General features: G+C 39.6%; 3 non-coding genes and 1 pseudogene across 3 annotated transcripts; all 4 read right to left on the bottom strand.

Annotated features, from left to right (window-relative positions):
* Positions 1-103: 103 nt before the first annotated feature.
* LOC138914473 (small subunit ribosomal RNA) lies at positions 104-2,098 on the bottom strand. The gene has a single exon (XR_011420320.1). It is a non-coding gene; the product is annotated as a small subunit ribosomal RNA (ribosomal RNA).
* An 11,028-nt stretch (positions 2,099-13,126) lies between these two features.
* LOC138914470 (large subunit ribosomal RNA) lies at positions 13,127-15,879 on the bottom strand (annotated as a pseudogene).
* A 398-nt stretch (positions 15,880-16,277) lies between these two features.
* Positions 16,278-16,456, bottom strand: LOC138914466 (5.8S ribosomal RNA). The gene has a single exon (XR_011420315.1). It is a non-coding gene; the product is annotated as a 5.8S ribosomal RNA (ribosomal RNA).
* A 620-nt stretch (positions 16,457-17,076) lies between these two features.
* Positions 17,077-19,069, bottom strand: LOC138914467 (small subunit ribosomal RNA). Its single transcript, XR_011420316.1, has one exon. It is a non-coding gene; the product is annotated as a small subunit ribosomal RNA (ribosomal RNA).
* Between the last annotated feature and the right edge of the window lie 1,642 nt (positions 19,070-20,711).

Genomic DNA, 20,711 nt, shown 5'->3' with positions numbered 1-20,711 from the left:
ATAATTATTATTACAATTATTATGTATATATATATATATATTGGTAATTTGTATTAAATTTGTATTAACAAATTTTTTTATTAACGGTAAGGATATTATACAATAATGATCCTTCCGCAGGTTCACCTACGGAAACCTTGTTACGACTTTTACTTCCTCTAAATAATCAAGTTCGGTCAACTTTTGCGAAACAACCGTAACACACAAGGCGTCACAGTGATCACGTCCGGAGACCTCACTAAATAATTCAATCGGTAGTAGCGACGGGCGGTGTGTACAAAGGGCAGGGACGTAATCAATGCGAGTTAATGACTCACACTTACTGGGAATTCCAAGTTCATGTGAACAGTTTCAGTTCACAATCCCAAGCATGAAAGTGGTTCAGCGGTTTACCCGGACCTCTCGGTCTAGGAAATACACGTTGATACTTTCATTGTAGCGCGCGTGCAGCCCAGGACATCTAAGGGCATCACAGACCTGTTATTGCTCAATCTCATTATTGCTAGACGCAATTTGTCCATTTAAGAAGCTAGTGTCCTTATAATGGGACAAACCAACAGGTACGGCTCCACTTATATAAACACATTCAAACACAATAAACATTTTACTGCCACCATGAATGAAGGCTATATAAGCTTCAACACCATAATCCTGAAGATATCTATTTAATATATTTGAGTCTCGTTCGTTATCGGAATTAACCAGACAAATCACTCCACGAACTAAGAACGGCCATGCACCACCACCCATAGATTCGAGAAAGAGCTATCAATCTGTCTTACACACTTATGTTCGGACCTGGTAAGTTTTCCCGTGTTGAGTCAAATTAAGCCGCAGGCTCCACTCCTGGTGGTGCCCTTCCGTCAATTCCTTTAAGTTTCAGCTTTGCAACCATACTTCCCCCGGAGCCCAAAAGCTTTGGTTTCCCGGGAAGCGACTGAGAGAGCCATAAAAGTAGCTACACCCAATTGCTAGCTGGCATCGTTTATGGTTAGAACTAGGGCGGTATCTGATCGCCTTCGAACCTCTAACTTTCGTTCTTGATTAATGAAAACATCTTTGGCAAATGCTTTCGCTTAAGTTAGTCTTACGACGGTCCAAGAATTTCACCTCTCGCGTCGTAATACTAATGCCCCCAAACTGCTTCTATTAATCATTACCTCTTGATCTGAAAACCAATGAAAGCAGAACAGAGGTCTTATTTCATTATCCCATGCACAGAATATTCAGGCATTTGAAGCCTGCTTTAAGCACTCTAATTTGTTCAAAGTAATTGTACCGGCCCACAATAACACTCGTTTAAGAGCACTAATGCAGGTTTTTAAATAGGAGGAACATATGAAAAAATACAAGTATTTAAACACATATAAGAACTCCACCGGTAATACGCTTACATACATAAAGGTATAGTACTAACCACAATTGTAAGTTGTACTACCCGTATGAAGCACAAGTTCAACTACGAACGTTTTAACCGCAACAACTTTAATATACGCTATTGGAGCTGGAATTACCGCGGCTGCTGGCACCAGACTTGCCCTCCAATTGGTCCTTGTTAAAGGATTTAAAGTGTACTCATTCCAATTACAGGGCCTCGGATATGAGTCCTGTATTGTTATTTTTCGTCACTACCTCCCCGAGCTGGGAGTGGGTAATTTACGCGCCTGCTGCCTTCCTTAGATGTGGTAGCCGTTTCTCAGGCTCCCTCTCCGGAATCGAACCCTGATTCCCCGTTACCCGTTGCAACCATGGTAGTCCTAGATACTACCATCAAAAGTTGATAGGGCAGACATTTGAAAGATCTGTCGTCGGTACAAGACCATACGATCTGCATGTTATCTAGAGTTCAACCAATATAACGATCTTGCGATCGCTTGGTTTTAGCCTAATAAAAGCACATGTCCCATAAGGTTCATGTTTTAATTGCATGTATTAGCTCTAGAATTACCACAGTTATCCAAGTAACTGTTAACGATCTAAGGAACCATAACTGATATAATGAGCCTTTTGCGGTTTCACTTTTAATTCGTGTGTACTTAGACATGCATGGCTTAATCTTTGAGACAAGCATATAACTACTGGCAGGATCAACCAGAATAATGTTTTCGTTCATATTTCATTCATATTTTTTGAATAGAAATTAGTAATATAAATATAATAGATTTTATTTCCATATTATATGTTCGGTTTTTCTTAAATATTGATTTTAATTCAATATTTTTTTTTTGCTTTGTGAAATAATTCTATTTTAATTCGAATACGGCCATTTTTATATGGCATTCGTATACGTTCTTTAATTTTTACTTGTTTCGCCACTAATATAACAAGTTTATAATTGATGTTAAAGAAAAAGTACAACTTTTTTATAACACAATTTTCAATATATATTGTTCTTTCTATAAGTTTTTATTATATTATATATACATATTTCATTCTAAAATATCATTTTTGTTCAACATACATAATTATTGTATCCACACATGTACAATTTTTGTTTAACCAATATAAATATTGAGTTAAATCATTTGCATTTTGATGATAAATTTAAAATTTATCTTTTCCATATAACTCTCTGGTAATATATGATATAAAACCGAGCGCATATGAAATTATTTTGATCACTAATATTGCAATTATATTTTATTATAATGCTTTTTGTAAACACATTGTACCGGCAAGCGATACTCTGTGCCCAAACGACAGGGGATATAATAATTTAATATAAATTATCATATATACCTGCCACCAAAGATTAACGATAAAAGTCGGAAACAATTTGTTATTCTATATATAATAGAAACTTGACCTCTGTTTCACCTTATTATCATGGGTTTATAATATTAACCGCGTAGCCAAGTCTTAATTTCATTTAAGAAACAAATTTATACGGATAATATTTTGATTTTAATATATGTTGTTCTATTGATAACAAAAGTATATATTATAATATATTTTGTTCAATAGTAGATGGACTACTTACTGTACCATCCTTATTTTTTATTATTATTGATATACATTATATTGACAACAGCATATGATATTCATATGGTTTGTTCAATAATTAATTGGTGGACAACCACTGACCATCCTATAGTAGTTTTTGGCCACGACGTCTAAATATCGAAATTATTTAATTCCGTTTGCCACCCATACGATAGATATTAACTATCTATAATAATAATGTGTACGCATAAAATATTATATGTATATATATAGACCAACAGACAAGCACTTCACCCTATAGTAGTTTTTGGCCACGACGTCTATATATCGGGCATATTTAATTCTCTTTGCCACCCAACCAAAGATATTCACTTTTTTATATAAAGTATTATTTGATCATATTAATATAACCAATTATTTCTGCCATATTCATATAATTTCTTTATGAATTATTTTTTGGTCATATCCATATAATCTATATGCCGTATCCATATAATGAATACGGCATATCCATACAACTAGCCATATTTGTATGTCAATGTATATTTTATTATACATTTTTTTTCTTTATACATATAATATGGTATTTCCATATCGCTATAATTGAATTATATGTATAAGATATCATTTATATATAGCATTGCCAAAATAATATGATAAACATAAATTTTGAACAATACGGCCGGTCGGCGAGCACTGCCTCCCTATATATGTTTTTGGCCACGACGTCTAAATATTGGGTATTTTTCGTACTGCGGCCCCGGTGTATGTAAATTGGGCATATTTCGTACTGATGCCAACATATCTATATGACTCATTATTTTCTTCCATATCAATATAACTTCTTTTATTTCCATATTCAAGTAATTTCTTTATTTGCCATATCAATATAAAATATTTTTTGGTCATATTTATATAATCTATATGCCGTATCCCTATAATGAATACGGCATATCCATACAACTAGCCATATTTGTATGTCAATGTATATTTTATTATACATTTTTTTTCTTTATACATATAATATGGTATTTCCATATCGCTATAATTGAATTATATGTATAAGATATCATTTATATATAGCATTGCCAAAATAATATGATAAACATAAATTTTGAACAATACGGCCGGTCGGCGAGCACTGCCTCCCTATATATGTTTTTGGCCACGACGTCTAAATATTGGGTATTTTTAAATTGGGCATATTTCGTACTGATGCCACCATATCCATATAACTTATTTTTTGTTCTATATCTATATAATTAATTTTTTTTCCATACCTATAACTATTAAACTAATTTTTTTCCATATCCATACTTGAACTTATTATTTTCCCATATCCATATAACTCGTTTTTTCCATATCCACACTAGAATTAGTATTTATCCCATATCCATATAAATCATTATTTACCATATCAATATAAATAATATTTTTCCATATTCATACTAGAACTTATTATTTCTTTAATATTCATATAACTCAATATTTTTTCATATCCATACTAGAACTTATTCTTTTTCCCATATCCATACTAGAACTTATAAATTTTCCCATATTCATATAACTAATTTTTTTCATATCCATACTAGAACATTATATTTTTGCCATATCTCTACAACTCATTTTATTCCATATCCATACCAGAACTTATTATTTCTTTAATATCCATATAACTTAATATTTTTCCATATCCATACCAGAACTTTTTATTTTTCCCATATCCATAGAACTAATTTTTTTCATATCCATACTAGAACCTAATTTTCTTCCTATATCCATATAACTTATTATTTACTATTACAATATAATTAATTTTTTCCATATCCATACTAGAGCTTATTATCTCTTCAATATCCATAAAACTCAATATTTTTTCATATCCATACTAGAACTGATTATTTTTCCCATATCCATACTAGAACTCAGTATTCTTCCCATATCCATACTACAACTTAGTATTTTTCCCATATGCATATAACTCATTATTTAGCATATCAATATAACTAATTTTTTTCCATATCCATACTAGAACTTATTATTTCTTTAATATCCATATAACTCAATATTTTTTTATATCCATACTAGAACTTATTATTTTCCCATATCCATACTAGAACTTATAAATTTTCCCATATTCATATAACTAATTTTTTTCATATCCATACTAGAACATTAAATTTTTTGCCATATCTATATAACTCATTTTATTCCATATCCATACTAGAACTTATTATTTCTTTAATATCCATATAACTCAATATTTTTTCATATCCATACTAGAACTTATCATTTTTCCCATATTCATATAACTCATTTTTCCATATCCATACTAGAACTCTGTATTCTTTTCCATATCCATATAACTCATTTTTTTTCATATCCATACTAGAACTTATTATTTTTCCCATATCCACATAACTCATTTTTTTCATATCCATACTAGAACTTGTTATTTTTCCCATATCCATATAACTCATTTTTTTCATATCCATACTAGAACTTAATATTATTTTCATATCCATATAACTCATGTTTGGACTTGGAATATTTTTATACACGTCACTAATAGGATGACGATTCAATCATCTATTTTAAGAGGAACATTGACTTGCATATGTCTCTTACTTGCATGTTCGGACTTAGAATATTTTTATACACGTCACTAATAGGATGACGATTCAGTTGGCTACCTTAAGAGGTACATATACTTGCATATGTCTCTTACTTGTATGTTCGGACTTAGAATATTTTTATACACGTCACTAATAGGATGACGATTCAGTTGGCTACCTTAAGAGGTACATATACTTGCATATGTCTCTTACTTGTATGTTCGGACTTAGAATATTTTTATACACGTCACTAATAGGATGACGATTCAGTTGGCTACCTTAAGAGGTACATATACTTGCATATGTCTCTTATTTGCATGTTCGGACTTAGAATATTTTTATACGCGTCACTAATAGGATGACGATTCAGTTGGCTACCTTAAGAGGTACATATACTTGCATATGTCTCTTATTTGCATGTTCGGACTTAGAATATTTGTATACGCGTCACTAATAGGATGACGATTCAGTTGGCTACCTTAAGAGGTACATATACTTGCATATGTCTCTTACTTGTATGTTCGGACTTAGAATATTTGTATACACGTCACTAATAGGATGACGATTCAGTTGGCTACCTTAAGAAGTACATATACTTGCATATGTCTCTTATTTGCATGTTCGGACTTAGAATATTTTTATACGCGTCACTAATAGGATGACGATACATATGGCTACCATTGTTAAATATATTTAAATAAAATTTATTTAAATATAATTATTATTTTATATATATATTTTATATATATATATATATTCTGACTTAAAAAAGCCAAACAAAATAAACACAATTAAATTTATGTTTATTATCGAATCATCAAGCAAAGGATAAGCTTCAGTGGATCGCAGTATGGCAGCTGCTCAACCACTTACAACACCTTGCCTGTTACAAAAGTCGTTTACAATTGATTCTAGGCTTTGTCATTGTATTAAATAATGCTTTTATATGTAACTAGCGCGGCATCAGGTGATCGAAGATCCTCCCAATTTACTATGTTACAAATTACATTGGCATCACATCCATTGTCGTTTATAAAGTAAATTATAAACTTTAAATGGTTTAGAAGCCATACAATGCAAATTGCCCCTTATTTATCATTGCAGTCCAGCACGGATACGACCTTAGAGGCGTTCAGGCATAATCCAACGGACGTAGCGTCATACCACTGTTCGCTCGAACAAGTATTGTGCCATTGGTCCGTACCTGCGGTTCCTCTCGTACTACGCAGGAATGCTGTCGCAACAACGTTTTGTCATTAGTAGGGTAAAACTAACCTGTCTCACGACGGTCTAAACCCAGCTCACGTTCCCTTGCATGGGTGAACAATCCAACGCTTGGTGAATTTTGCTTCACAATGATAGGAAGAGCCGACATCGAAGGATCAAAAAGCGACGTCGCTATGAACGCTTGGCCGCCACAAGCCAGTTATCCCTATGGTAACTTTTCTGACACCTCTTGTTAAAAACTCTTTAAACCAAAAGGATCGATAGGCCGAGCTTTTGCTGTCCCTGTGTGTACTGAACACCGAGATCAAGTCAGCATTTGCCCTTTTGCTCTATGTGTGGTTTCTGTCCGCACTGAGCTGGCCTTGGGACACCTCCGTTATTATTTGAGAGATGTACCGCCCCAGTCAAACTCCCTACCTGGCAATGTCCTTGAATTGGATCATACCTGAGTAATTGGAGTTATACCAAATTTTCAAATCAAAAATACATAAATGCACCGTTTTATTAAAGAATTTGTTTGCGATTATATAACAAACTCGTGATACTTTGATCAAGAAGCTTGCATCAAAACCCAATACCATAAGATATAATAAATATATCCGTATAATGGCTAGGAAATGATACACGTTCCATTTAATCAAGTAAGTAAGGAAACAATAAGAGTAGTGGTATTTCATTGACGATACCAAACCGAAGTCTAATATCTCCCACTTATTCTACACCTCTTATGTCTCCTTACACTGCCAGATTAGAGTCAAGCTCAAAAGGGTCTTCTTTCCCCGCTAATTATTCCAAGCCCGTTCCCTTGGCTGTGGTTTCGCTAGATAGTAGATAGGGACAGTGTGTGAATCGGATCCCTCCGCTCTTATTTAACGTGGCATGTTCCACACTGAAGGGATTACAACCACGGCACTCTTATACACCCACAAGTGAGTGTATAGTGCAATGTGTCTAGGTTAAGCGCCAGACCAACGCCCCGGACTAGAAGCTATAGCTATGTACATAGCAACCACCCCGGTAGCAATTCGAATGCTTACTTGTCGGGCAAGCATTCCCCCTTGCTGAGGAGCGGGATCTATCTAAATCCCTACTGATCTTTGGGTCACAGCACCCGAGTTGTATGACGCAACTCCACGTCGAACCCGAAGGCTCTACCCGCATATGGGTGTCAACCACAGCCACCACGATACTCCCACATGGGGGCCGACCTCAATGAGCAGCCTTGGACAGCTGCTCAACCCGTGGTACCGAAATTACAGGATCGGTAGGCCTCACCCCTTAAGCTCCGACAAGCTCGGATAGGGCACCCATGTCATATTAGTCGCCTCCTACGACAAGCTATGACAAGCTGTGGTAGTATTCTTCGCCGCTAGCCACACAGCAGAGTAAATGGACTAAAAGTCCCTTCTCCTGCGGAACGCCTCATCAGCAAACACATTGAGTCGTCGAGTCCTGTCCTCATCCTCCAGAATCCTTCCAAACGTTCGGTTTTCGCCATTTCGCTGCACTCCAAGTCCATCGAGGTCGCGCAAATCTGCATAGAGGGGGCAGTCACACAAGACGTGCTGCCAATCCTCAAATGGATCGCCACATGAGCATGCGGCAGAGTCCGAGAGCGTTCTGCTATACAGAAATGCGTTCAACGATCCGTGTCCTGTGATTAAAAATCCGGTGCGCATCGGGAATCCAAAGTGTGGATTCCGAAATGCAAAAGTCACATCTGAAATGAACTTGTAGGTCACCCGTCCGGATGCATCTACGTCATCCCATCTGTCTTGCCATCTGTGCAGTAGGCACTGCTCCATACGCACCATCTTCTCTTCCCAGCTTAGACCAGTGAGGTCTTCACTATACAGCAGATCGTAATCCTCCAACGGGTATCCACGCTTAAGCTTGTATTTAACTGCCATTTGCATAGCAGCCAAATCAAACGGGGGAACGCCAGCAAGAACCTGCAGTGCCACAGTGGACACTGTTCGGCATACCGGAAGGCATCCAAGAAGGATAAGCCTCTGGCAGGCAATGAGGTGCTCTCTGGCCACTTCTTGCCGCGTCGTAGTGACATACCATACCGAGGCACCAAACAGTGCACAGGGCACCATGAGTCCGGCATAAATGGTCCGCCTGGCTCGAGGACTGAGGCCCCAGTCTGCTCGAAGCACACGCGCCAATGCTGCAACGACTCCAGCCATACGCTGTCGGAGATTTCTGACGTGCTCGAGGAATTTCAAGCCTTCGCTGACTGTGATGCCAAGGTACCGGCAGCTGCTAACATACGGTAAGTTTGCTCCAGCAAATTTTACCGCAGGTGTGCGTCGAAGCACTCCATTCGGGCCACGAGCGAGTAGCTTTCTTGGTTCCTTTAGCAGCATAATAACCGTCTTGCTGGTGGAAACGGCAACGCCGACTTCCATCCCCCACGTTTCAACGATGGACATTAGTTGCGCTCCTTTTGTCTCCAGCGCGAGCCGGGAGTTTCCCTCGACGAGAAGCAGCAGATCATCCGCGTACGCACTCAGTGTGCAGTACGACTCAAGGCGTCGTAGCAGTACATCCATCAGCAGGTCCCAAATAAATGGGCCGCTGATTGACCCCTGCGGACAACCTCTAGTTACCGGGACATTAACGGTCTCGTAACTGCTTCGGATTTCTGCGCTCCTGCCGGAGAAGAAGCTCTGCCACAAGCTCATCTCTCGGCATCCCAACTCGGCCAATCGGCGCAGTGCAGCACTCCACTCCACGTTGTCGAAGGCTCCCTTGAAGTCCACGAAAATGCCGAGCACGTATCTCGCCGGGCTGGCGTGAACACTGCTCTTCACGTGCATCCAAGCATCCTCCACACAACGTCCTTGACGAAAACCGAACTGCCATCTGCAGCCTTCCGGAAGAACTTCTCTCACACGATCAACCATTATGGCCTCTAGCACCTTACCGAAGACCGGAAGTAGGCAAATTCCGCGGTACGACGATGGCTCACACCTGTCCTTGTCGGGTCCCTTGAGCAGAGCCACAACACGTGGGCATTTCCACTCTGCAGGGAAGTACCCCGACCGGATGCAGTTGGAATATATCGCCGTTAGGTGCTGAGGTATGGCGCGCCACACAGCCTTGCAAATCGTTCCGTTGATGCCGTCCATGCCAGGCGAGCGTTTGCTCTTCAACCTGGCGACACAAGCACCAACCTCAGAAACTTCCAGTGGCGGTGGGAGTTCCTCCGCTATGGCAATCGGTGCATCGGACTCCGCAACCGGAAAGAAGTTGCGGAGGAGCACACGCGCACAGTCACCCCAATTGGTGACCAGCTCGCCATTAACGCGAAGGCACCCAATCTCCGTCCGTTTCTTGCGACCTCGGCACATCTTGTAGACGCGCCCCCAGGGATCGTGTGAATTTTCTCCCACGAAGCGTCTCCAGCTGTCCTCCTTTGTCCTCAGGATGAGCTTCTTGTAGGCGGCTGAGGTACGTCTCAGCTCGACCACAATTAGCTCGGCCACGTCATCGTGACGACGACGTCTGGCATCCTGAAGACGGCGCCTAAGTCTCCTGACATCGCGGCGCATCGCGCTTAGGTCAGCGGTCCACCAACCTGGTCTGGATCTCGGCGATCCTGCCGTCCTCCTACCCAAAACAAGATCGCACACTTCGTGGACGATCCTGCGAAGGGTAGAGACTTGTTGGTCCAGCGGCGATTCTGAGAAGTCTTCCGGAAGTTCGGCTGCCCTACTCACCATTTCCTGCTCGAACAACCGCCAACGTGCATTGGAGAAGTTCCAGGACGGCACCGGAGCTAGGCTCTCAACGGCTGTATCGGTCGTCAAGTTGGCCACAACAGTAATGATGTTGTGGTCACTTAACTCCCAATTGTCCACTCTCCACTCATATGTGGCCAGCATAGATCCTGCAGTGTTGGCGATCGTCACGTCGATGTCGCTCCGTCCGTTCATGGACTCGAACGTGTACACCGAACTTGGCTGGTTTAGAACCGCAGCTCCCTTTTCCACAATCCACAGAGACAGCAGCTCACCCCGATTGTAGTTAGCAAGTCCCTCCGCGTTGGGAGGAAGCTTGCTAAACCACATGGGGGATGCTGCATTCGCATCAAGGCCAAGGATTGCGGGAGTTCTGCTGGCCAGCAGCAGGACCGCATCCAAGTACGTGAGGTACAAGGGTAAGTCGCCATCAAACTGGCAATATGCGGAGCATAGAAGGATTGAGCCAAATCCTCCTATAATTTTCACGCATACGCCGTAATCCGTGGTGAGGGGCTCCACTTGCATACAGATGACATCCTGGTGATTCACTAGGATGGCTGCCTTTCCTTTCCTATCGGTAAAGCTCCTGATACCTTCCGGCAGCTCATCCATCCTCCCGTTGCTCACATCGACGTAGGGCTCCTGCAACAGTGCGAACAGGCACCTGCTTTCACGCAATCGGACTCCGAGCTCGATGGTCGCAGCTCGTCCTTTGCCACAGTTTGCCTGGATGAAGCTAAACATGGTTAGTGTCTAGCATTCACCCGCGCCAGCACCGCCGCATACACAGGGCACCCAGCAGACAGCATGTGATGTGCTGACGGGTAGCCCTTGAAGCGGCAATTTCGGCAGTCCACAGGGTTGGGACAGCCCCGCGCACTGTGGCCAACCTGCCCGCACTGTCGGCACACCTTGTCCTTCTCGGACATCCTGCAGCTCGCAACCTTGTGGTCGAAACCAACACACCTGTGGCAGGCGTAGGTTCGTACCAAGGCACGGCAGTTGTAGGCAAACCATCCTATGTATGCCTTTGCTCCGTCGAGAACGTCCAAGCCCACTGGGTCGACCTCCAGCGTCACGGTCACCGTGGCGCCATTGGCCTGCGACCAGGGCTTTTCCAGACGCACAGCCTTCTTGAACTCCGCCAGTTCCATCCTGTCGGCAAAGTTGTTTTTATACAACTCCGCCATAAAGTCCTCGGGCTTGTGGGCGGTGTCCACATCCCGGATCTCTATCCTCGGCTTCAGTTGTGGGGTCCTGCTGATTTGCAGCCCAGCCTCCTGGAACTTTTTGTTGGCCATCACCTGCTTCAGCTCGCCTGACGACGGGGTACGTATAACCGCACCACCACGTGCCAGTCCTCGCACCTCGTGCACGCGAACACCCAGCGCTGGGGCGATCTCCTTTCGCACCTTCTCAGCGAGCTGCTTCCCCGAGATATTCGGGTCCGCGCTGTGCACGACTGCCGACCAGGTCTCCCGCGGCTTACGCGGCAGTGGGACCGGTGCAGCAGAGGGCTGGGGCAGGCTTGGGTATGCAGCTGAATAAGACGGCGCGGTGGCAGCAGGAACCGGTCGCTGGGGTGGCGGCGGGAGCGTCTTAACCGACTGCTTAAAGCGGTCTTCAAGCACGGCGTTCCGAACATTCAGCGCGGAAATCAACGCCTCGTATCTCGCTGTGATACTCATCACTTCCTTGATGGCGCTCTGTGAGAGGCGGGCCGCGGAGTGCAACACAAATGCCTCCCTTATCGCCGCCAGCTCTTCAGCGACGCGGCCTGAGCCTGCTTTTACAACCTCCATGGCAAAGTCCTCCGATTTGTGAGCAACGGGCGAGGGGACAACGACCTCAGCTCCAGCGGCGGCAGCGGCGATCCTGGCGGCAGCAGCATCCGCGATCCTTGCGGCAGCAGATGCGGTGGCATCATTGTCAGGAGTATGGCCAGGGGCGGCAACGGGCCTACCAGCGGGTGCAGGAGGCGGCGGCATCTCGAGAGAATCAAGATCCTCCTCGACAACGGGCTCTGGGCCACCAGAGGCCCCATCCACAGCCGGCACCTTGGCTCGCGACGCATCGCGGGTCTTCCCCTGATGGCCGCGTTTCCCTCTAGGGCGACCCCTACCCCGACCTGTAGCGCTGCTACTGCGACTGCTCGCCGACTCGCTTCCGGACTCGATGGTGTCCATTGCGGACGACATCTATCGGCAAACCACCCAAAAATATAACTTAGTAAAGTAACTCACCAAATTATATTTCAAGCGATCTGGCAGCACTTAGCAATGGCACCAACCACTTAGTCCGTACACACTCCCGCTAGCACAGCTGATCGTACGAGAGAAATCCCGCACTTGTGCCTAACGCCTCTCTCCAGAGAGCACTCGCGAGAGCGCACTCTCAACGCACGTGGCGCAATGGAAAATTCCCAATTCGAAAAACTGCGAATTTCCACCCTTATCCTCACTTTTCAAACTCGATTCTTACACCCAGCCGTTCACCTTCACAAACCGCAAATTTTAAAACGCTTTCCAGCGCCGAAACTCGCGAATTCACCACACAAAATACCCGACTGTCAGCAGCACGACTAAAAGCACGTCCGTTCAGTTGGCTACCTTAAGAGGTACATCTATCTCTATAGATAGGGACAGTAGGAATCTCGTTAATCCATTCATGCGCGTCACTAATTAGATGACGAGGCATTTGGCTACCTTAAGAGAGTCATAGTTACTCCCGCCGTTGACCCGCGCTTACTTGAATTTCTTCACTTTGACATTCAGAGCACTGGGCAGAAATCACATTGTGTCAACACCCGCTAGGGCCATCACAATGCTTTGTTTTAATTAGACAGTCGGATTCCCCAAGTCCGTGCCAGTTCTGAATTGATTGTTAATTGATAATCGTTATAATTAATAAGAACTAATTGGTTTGACCCAATTAGTATTCTTAAAAATTTTAGCAAGAAAGTTCCACAATTGGCTACGTAACTAACTATCCGGGGAACAAGTAACTAACATAAATGCTAGAAACTCTATTTACCCAGAACGAGCACATAAACCATGTTATTGTTTCCCAATCAAGCCCGACTATCTCAATCTTCAGAGCCAATCCTTATCCCGAAGTTACGGATCTAATTTGCCGACTTCCCTTACCTACATTATTCTATCGACTAGAGACTCTTCACCTTGGAGACCAGCTGCGGATATTGGTACGGCCTGTTGAGAAGTTTGCGTGTCCCCACCATAAATTTTCAAGGTCCGAGGAGAAAATATCGACACAACAGTATATGTCATGCTCTTCTAGCCCATCTACCATATCTCTCTGCGAAAGACTTCCATGGTAGTACGGCTATAAAACAGAAAAGAAAACTCTTCCGATATCTCTCGACGGCTTCTTTATGGTCGTTCCTGTTGCCAGGATGAGCACGAGGCCCATATTTAATAACAAACGGATACTCAACAGGTTACGGAATTGGAACCGTATTCCCTTTCGTTCAAAATTATTCAAGTATATTATATTAGCTTGATTTGTATATATTGCGTTTTTGGTTTTACTTGAAAATTTTCGGCTTTCGCCTTGAACTTAGGACCGACTAACTCGTGATCAACCACTGTTCACACGAAACCTTCTCCACTTCAGTCCTCCAAGGTCTCATTCGATTATTTGCTACTACCACCAAGATCTGTACCAATGGCAGCTCCATGCAGGCTTACGCCAAACACTTCTACGCATACCATTGTACCTTCCTACTCACTAAAGTTTCAAAATTTATATCACAAGTAATATAAATCATCTACTTTAGCGGTAATGTATAGGTATACAACTTAAGCGCCATCCATTTTAAGGGCTAGTTGCTTCGGCAGGTGAGTTGTTACACACTCCTTAGCGGATTTCGACTTCCATGATCACCGTCCTGCTGTTTTAAGCAACCAACGCCTTTCATGGTATCTGCATGAGTTGTTAATTTGGGCACCGTAACATTACGTTTGGTTCATCCCACAGCGCCAGTTCTGCTTACCAAAAGTGGCCCACTGGGCACATTATATCATAACCTTAAACTTCATATCAAGAAAGTTAAGGTTCTTACCCATTTAAAGTTTGAGAATAGGTTAAGATCGTTTCGACCCTAAGGCCTCTAATCATTCGCTTTACCAGATAAGATTATTTTATATAATATTAAAATGCACCAGCTATCCTGAGGGAAACTTCGGAAGGAACCAGCTACTAGATGGTTCGATTGGTCTTTCGCCCCTATACTCAATTCTGACAATCGATTTGCACGTCAGAACTGTTTCGGTCTTCCATCAGGGTTTCCCCTGACTTCAACCTGATCAAGTATAGTTCACCATCTTTCGGGTCACAGCATATATGCTCAAGGTACGTTCCAGTTAGAGGCATAAATAATATAAATATCATTATACATAACTATATAGAACGCCCCGGGATTGTGTTAATTAGCTATAAATAGTTAAAAAACTAATCCCATTATTAGTCAAGTTAATTACGCTATTAGGTTTATATCCCAATAACTTGCACATATGTTAGACTCCTTGGTCCGTGTTTCAAGACGGGTCCCGAAGGTATCCTGAATCTTTCGCATTGTTAATCCTACAAGTGCATATAATAAACACAAAAATCAATGATAATCATGCCATTATATAATTCCGAAAAATTAACGCACTGTATTCATATAAATCTATCAGCACTTTATCAAATTAATAACATTTATTCTGTGTTAAAATGCAAGCAATTTAATTTGAATAAACTATAAGTTATATTTTATGATAAATTTGGTATGCTAATAGATTACAATGTCCTTATATGGAAAAAATGCACACTATTATCATAATATTGTTTAAATATTACAATTTTAATGATGAATTTTCCATAACGGATATTCAGGTTCATCGGGCTTAACCTCTAAGCAGTTTCACGTACTGTTTAACTCTCTATTCAGAGTTCTTTTCAACTTTCCCTCACGGTACTTGTTTACTATCGGTCTCATGGTTATATTTAGTTTTAGATGGAGTTTACCACCCACTTAGTGCTGCACTATCAAGCAACACGACTCTTTGGAAACATCATCTAGTAATCATTAACGTTATACGGGCCTGGCACCCTCTATGGGTAAATGGCCTCATTTAAGAAGGACTTAAATCGTTAATTTCTCATACTAGAATATTGACGCTCCATACACTGCATCTCACATTTGCCATATAGACAAAGTGACTTAGTGCTGAACTGATTTCTTTTCGCTCGCCGCTACTAAGAAAATCCTTGTTAGTTTCTTTTCCTCCCCTAATTAATATGCTTAAATTCAGGGGGTAGTCCCATATGAGTTGAGGTTGTATATAACTTTTATTTGCAATTAATTCTTTATATATAATGATAAAACATTTTATTAAATTCGTTTAAAGCTGACGTATATATATATTAATGGCATTTATTTGTAACGAATTAACGAAGAATAATAATATTGTCAACGTTTTTCATATTTCAAATCATTAATAAGAGACAATTCTAGATAATATTTTATGCTAGACATTTCTCAGTATTATTTGATTGAAAAAGAAAATATTCCTCTTCGTTTTTCTCAAAGTTTAATTACTATTGTGAGATAATGTTTTTCATATATTTGTTAATATTATGAATAAAATAATTAAATTATTTTTATCCAATAATATACCATATGCTTATAAAATTTTATTATAAAATTTGTATAAACAACTTAATTAGCATAGTCTTACAACCCTCAACCATATGTAGTCCAAGCAGCACTATAAAATTAATTAAAGTACATAACAGCATGGACTGCGATATGCGTTCAAAATGTCGATGTTCATGTGTCCTGCAGTTCACACGATGACGCACAGTTTGCTGCGTTCTTCATCGACCCATGAGCCGAGTGATCCACCGCTTAGAGTTTTATAATATTGGTTTTAAATTTGGTCAAATATGTTTTTATTGAAAGAAATTAAAAATACACCATTTTACTGGCATATATCAATTCCTTCAATAAATGTATTTATATACCTAAAATAAATGCTGCGAAATGTCTTAGTTTTATATAAACAATATATATCAAAGTATTATTTGTAATGGCATTTGTTTGTTAATATATATTGATAATTTTATATAAAACATTAACCTGAAACCAGGTACAACATTGTATATTTTAGGTTGTTGCATTATCCAATGTATGATCATCATCAAATTAGTTGGCCAATACATCTCGCAACGCGTGTATATTATGGTCCATATACACACAAAAGTTTATAATAAATATATAAAATATATTTTATTATATTAATAATTCGATTTGCTTGTTCGAATTTTATGTTTGTTTCTATTTAATTTATTTGTAATAATATTATATTATTACAATATTTCGCTTTGCTTGTTCGAAATTTATTTGATCTTTTACTTTTAAGATCATATTTTTGGTATAATTATTATTATAATTATTATGTATATATATATATATTGGTAATTTGTATTAAATTTGTATTAACAAATTTTTTATTAACGGTAAGGATATTATACAATAATGATCCTTCCGCAGGTTCACCTACGGAAACCTTGTTACGACTTTTACTTCCTCTAAATAATCAAGTTCGGTCAACTTTTGCGAAACAACCGTAACACACAAGGCGTCACAGTGATCACGTCCGGAGACCTCACTAAATAATTCAATCGGTAGTAGCGACGGGCGGTATGTACAAAGGGCAGGGACGTAATCAATGCGAGTTAATGACTCACACTTACTGGGAATTCCAAGTTCATGTGAACAGTTTCAGTTCACAATCCCAAGCATGAAAGTGGTTCAGCGGTTTACCCGGACCTCTCGGTCTAGGAAATACACGTTGATACTTTCATTGTAGCGCGCGTGCAGCCCAGGACATCTAAGGGCATCACAGACCTGTTATTGCTCAATCTCATTATTGCTAGACGCAATTTGTCCATTTAAGAAGCTAGTGTCCTTATAATGGGACAAACCAACAGGTACGGCTCCACTTATATAAACACATTCAACACAATAAACATTTTACTGCCACCATGAATGAAGGCTATATAAGCTTCAACACCATAATCCTGAAGATATCTATTTAATATATTTGAGTCTCGTTCGTTATCGGAATTAACCAGACAAATCACTCCACGAACTAAGAACGGCCATGCACCACCACCCATAGATTCGAGAAAGAGCTATCAATCTGTCTTACACACTTATGTTCGGACCTGGTAAGTTTTCCCGTGTTGAGTCAAATTAAGCCGCAGGCTCCACTCCTGGTGGTGCCCTTCCGTCAATTCCTTTAAGTTTCAGCTTTGCAACCATACTTCCCCCGGAGCCCAAAAGCTTTGGTTTCCCGGGAAGCGACTGAGAGAGCCATAAAAGTAGCTACACCCAATTGCTAGCTGGCATCGTTTATGGTTAGAACTAGGGCGGTATCTGATCGCCTTCGAACCTCTAACTTTCGTTCTTGATTAATGAAAACATCTTTGGCAAATGCTTTCGCTTAAGTTAGTCTTACGACGGTCCAAGAATTTCACCTCTCGCGTCGTAATACTAATGCCCCCAAACTGCTTCTATTAATCATTACCTCTTGATCTGAAAACCAATGAAAGCAGAACAGAGGTCTTATTTCATTATCCCATGCACAGAATATTCAGGCATTTGAAGCCTGCTTTAAGCACTCTAATTTGTTCAAAGTAATTGTACCGGCCCACAATAACACTCGTTTAAGAGCACTAATGCAGGTTTTTAAATAGGAGGAACATATGAAAAAATACAAGTATTTAAACACATATAAGAACTCCACCGGTAATACGCTTACATACATAAAGGTATAGTACTAACCACAATTGTAAGTTGTACTACCCGTATGAAGCACAAGTTCAACTACGAACGTTTTAACCGCAACAACTTTAATATACGCTATTGGAGCTGGAATTACCGCGGCTGCTGGCACCAGACTTGCCCTCCAATTGGTCCTTGTTAAAGGATTTAAAGTGTACTCATTCCAATTACAGGGCCTCGGATATGAGTCCTGTATTGTTATTTTTCGTCACTACCTCCCCGAGCTGGGAGTGGGTAATTTACGCGCCTGCTGCCTTCCTTAGATGTGGTAGCCGTTTCTCAGGCTCCCTCTCCGGAATCGAACCCTGATTCCCCGTTACCCGTTGCAACCATGGTAGTCCTAGATACTACCATCAAAGTTGATAGGGCAGACATTTGAAAGATCTGTCGTCGGTACAAGACCATACGATCTGCATGTTATCTAGAGTTCAACCAATATAACGATCTTGCGATCGCTTGGTTTTAGCCTAATAAAAGCACATGTCCCATAAGGTTCATGTTTTAATTGCATGTATTAGCTCTAGAATTACCACAGTTATCCAAGTAACTGTTAACGATCTAAGGAACCATAACTGATATAATGAGCCTTTTGCGGTTTCACTTTTAATTCGTGTGTACTTAGACATGCATGGCTTAATCTTTGAGACAAGCATATAACTACTGGCAGGATCAACCAGAATAATGTTTTCGTTCATATTTCATTCATATTTTTTGAATAGAAATTAGTAATATAAATATAATAGATTTTATTTCCATATTATATGTTCGGTTTTCTTAAATATTGATTTTAATTCAATATTTTTTTTTGCTTTGTGAAATAATTCTATTTTAATTCGAATACGGCCATTTTTATATGGCATTCGTATACGTTCTTTAATTTTTACTTGTTTCGCCACTAATATAACAAGTTTATAATTGATGTTAAAGAAAAAGTACAACGTTTTATAACACAATTGTCAATATATATTGTTCTTTCTATAAGTTTTTATTATATTATATATACATATTTCATTCTAAAATATCATTTTTGTTCAACATACATAATTATTGTATCCACACATGTACAATTTTTGTTTAACCAATATAAATATTGAGTTAAATCATTTGCATTTTGATGATAAATTTAAAATTTATCTTTTCCATATAACTCTCTGGTAATATATGATATAAAACGAGCGCATATGAAATTATTTTGATCACTAATATTGCAATTATATTTTATTATAATGCTTTTTGTAAACACATTGTACCGGCAAGCGATACTCTGTGCCCAAACGACAGGGGATATAATAATTTAATATAAATTATCATATATACCTGCCACAAAGATTAACGATAAAAGTCGGAAACAATTGTTATTCTATATATAATAGAAACTTGACCTCTGTTTCACCTTATTATCATGGGTTTATAATATTAACCGCGTAGCCAAGTCTTAATTTCATTTAAGAAACAAATTTATACGGATAATATTTTGATTTTAATATATGTTGTTCTATTGATAACAAAAGTATATATTATAATATATTTTGTTCAATAGTAGATGGACTACTTACTGTACCATCCTTATTTTTTATTATTATTGATATACATTATATTGACAACAGCATATGATATTCATATGGTTTGTTCAATAATTAATTGGTGGACAACCACTGACCATCCTATAGTAGTTTTGGCCACGACGTCTAAATATCGAAATTATTTAATTCCGTTTGCCACCCATACGATAGATATTAACTATCTATAATAATAATGTGTACGCATAAAATATTATATGTATATATATAGACCAACAGACAAGCACTTCACCCTATAGTAGTTTTTGGCCACGACGTCTATATATCGGGCATATTTAATTCTCTTTGCCACCCAACCAAAGATATTCACTTTTTTATATAAAGCTTATTTGATCATATTAATATAACCAAATATTCTGCCATATTCATATAATTTCTTTATGAATTATTTTTGGTCATATCCATATAATCTATATGACGTATCCATATAATGAATACGGCATATCCATACAACTAGCCATATTTGTATGTCAATGTATATTTTATTATACATTTTTTTCTTTATACATATAATATGGTATTTCCATATCGCTATAATTGAATTATATGTATAAGATATCATTTATATATAGCATTGCCAAAATAATGATAAACATAAATTTTGAACAATACGGCCGGTCGGCGAGCACTGCCTCCCTATATATGTTTTTGGCCACGACGTCTAAATATTGGGTATTTTTCGTACTGTGGCCCCGGTGTATGTAAATTGGGCATATTTTTCGTACTGATGCCAACATATCTA

The sequence above is a fragment of the Drosophila takahashii genome, unplaced genomic scaffold (genome assembly GCF_030179915.1).
Source record: "Drosophila takahashii strain IR98-3 E-12201 unplaced genomic scaffold, DtakHiC1v2 scaffold_20, whole genome shotgun sequence".
Lineage (NCBI taxonomy): Eukaryota > Metazoa > Arthropoda > Insecta > Diptera > Drosophilidae > Drosophila > Drosophila takahashii.
The sequence above is the reverse complement of the archived record's forward strand: the minus strand, read 5'-3'. Positions and strand labels throughout refer to the sequence as shown.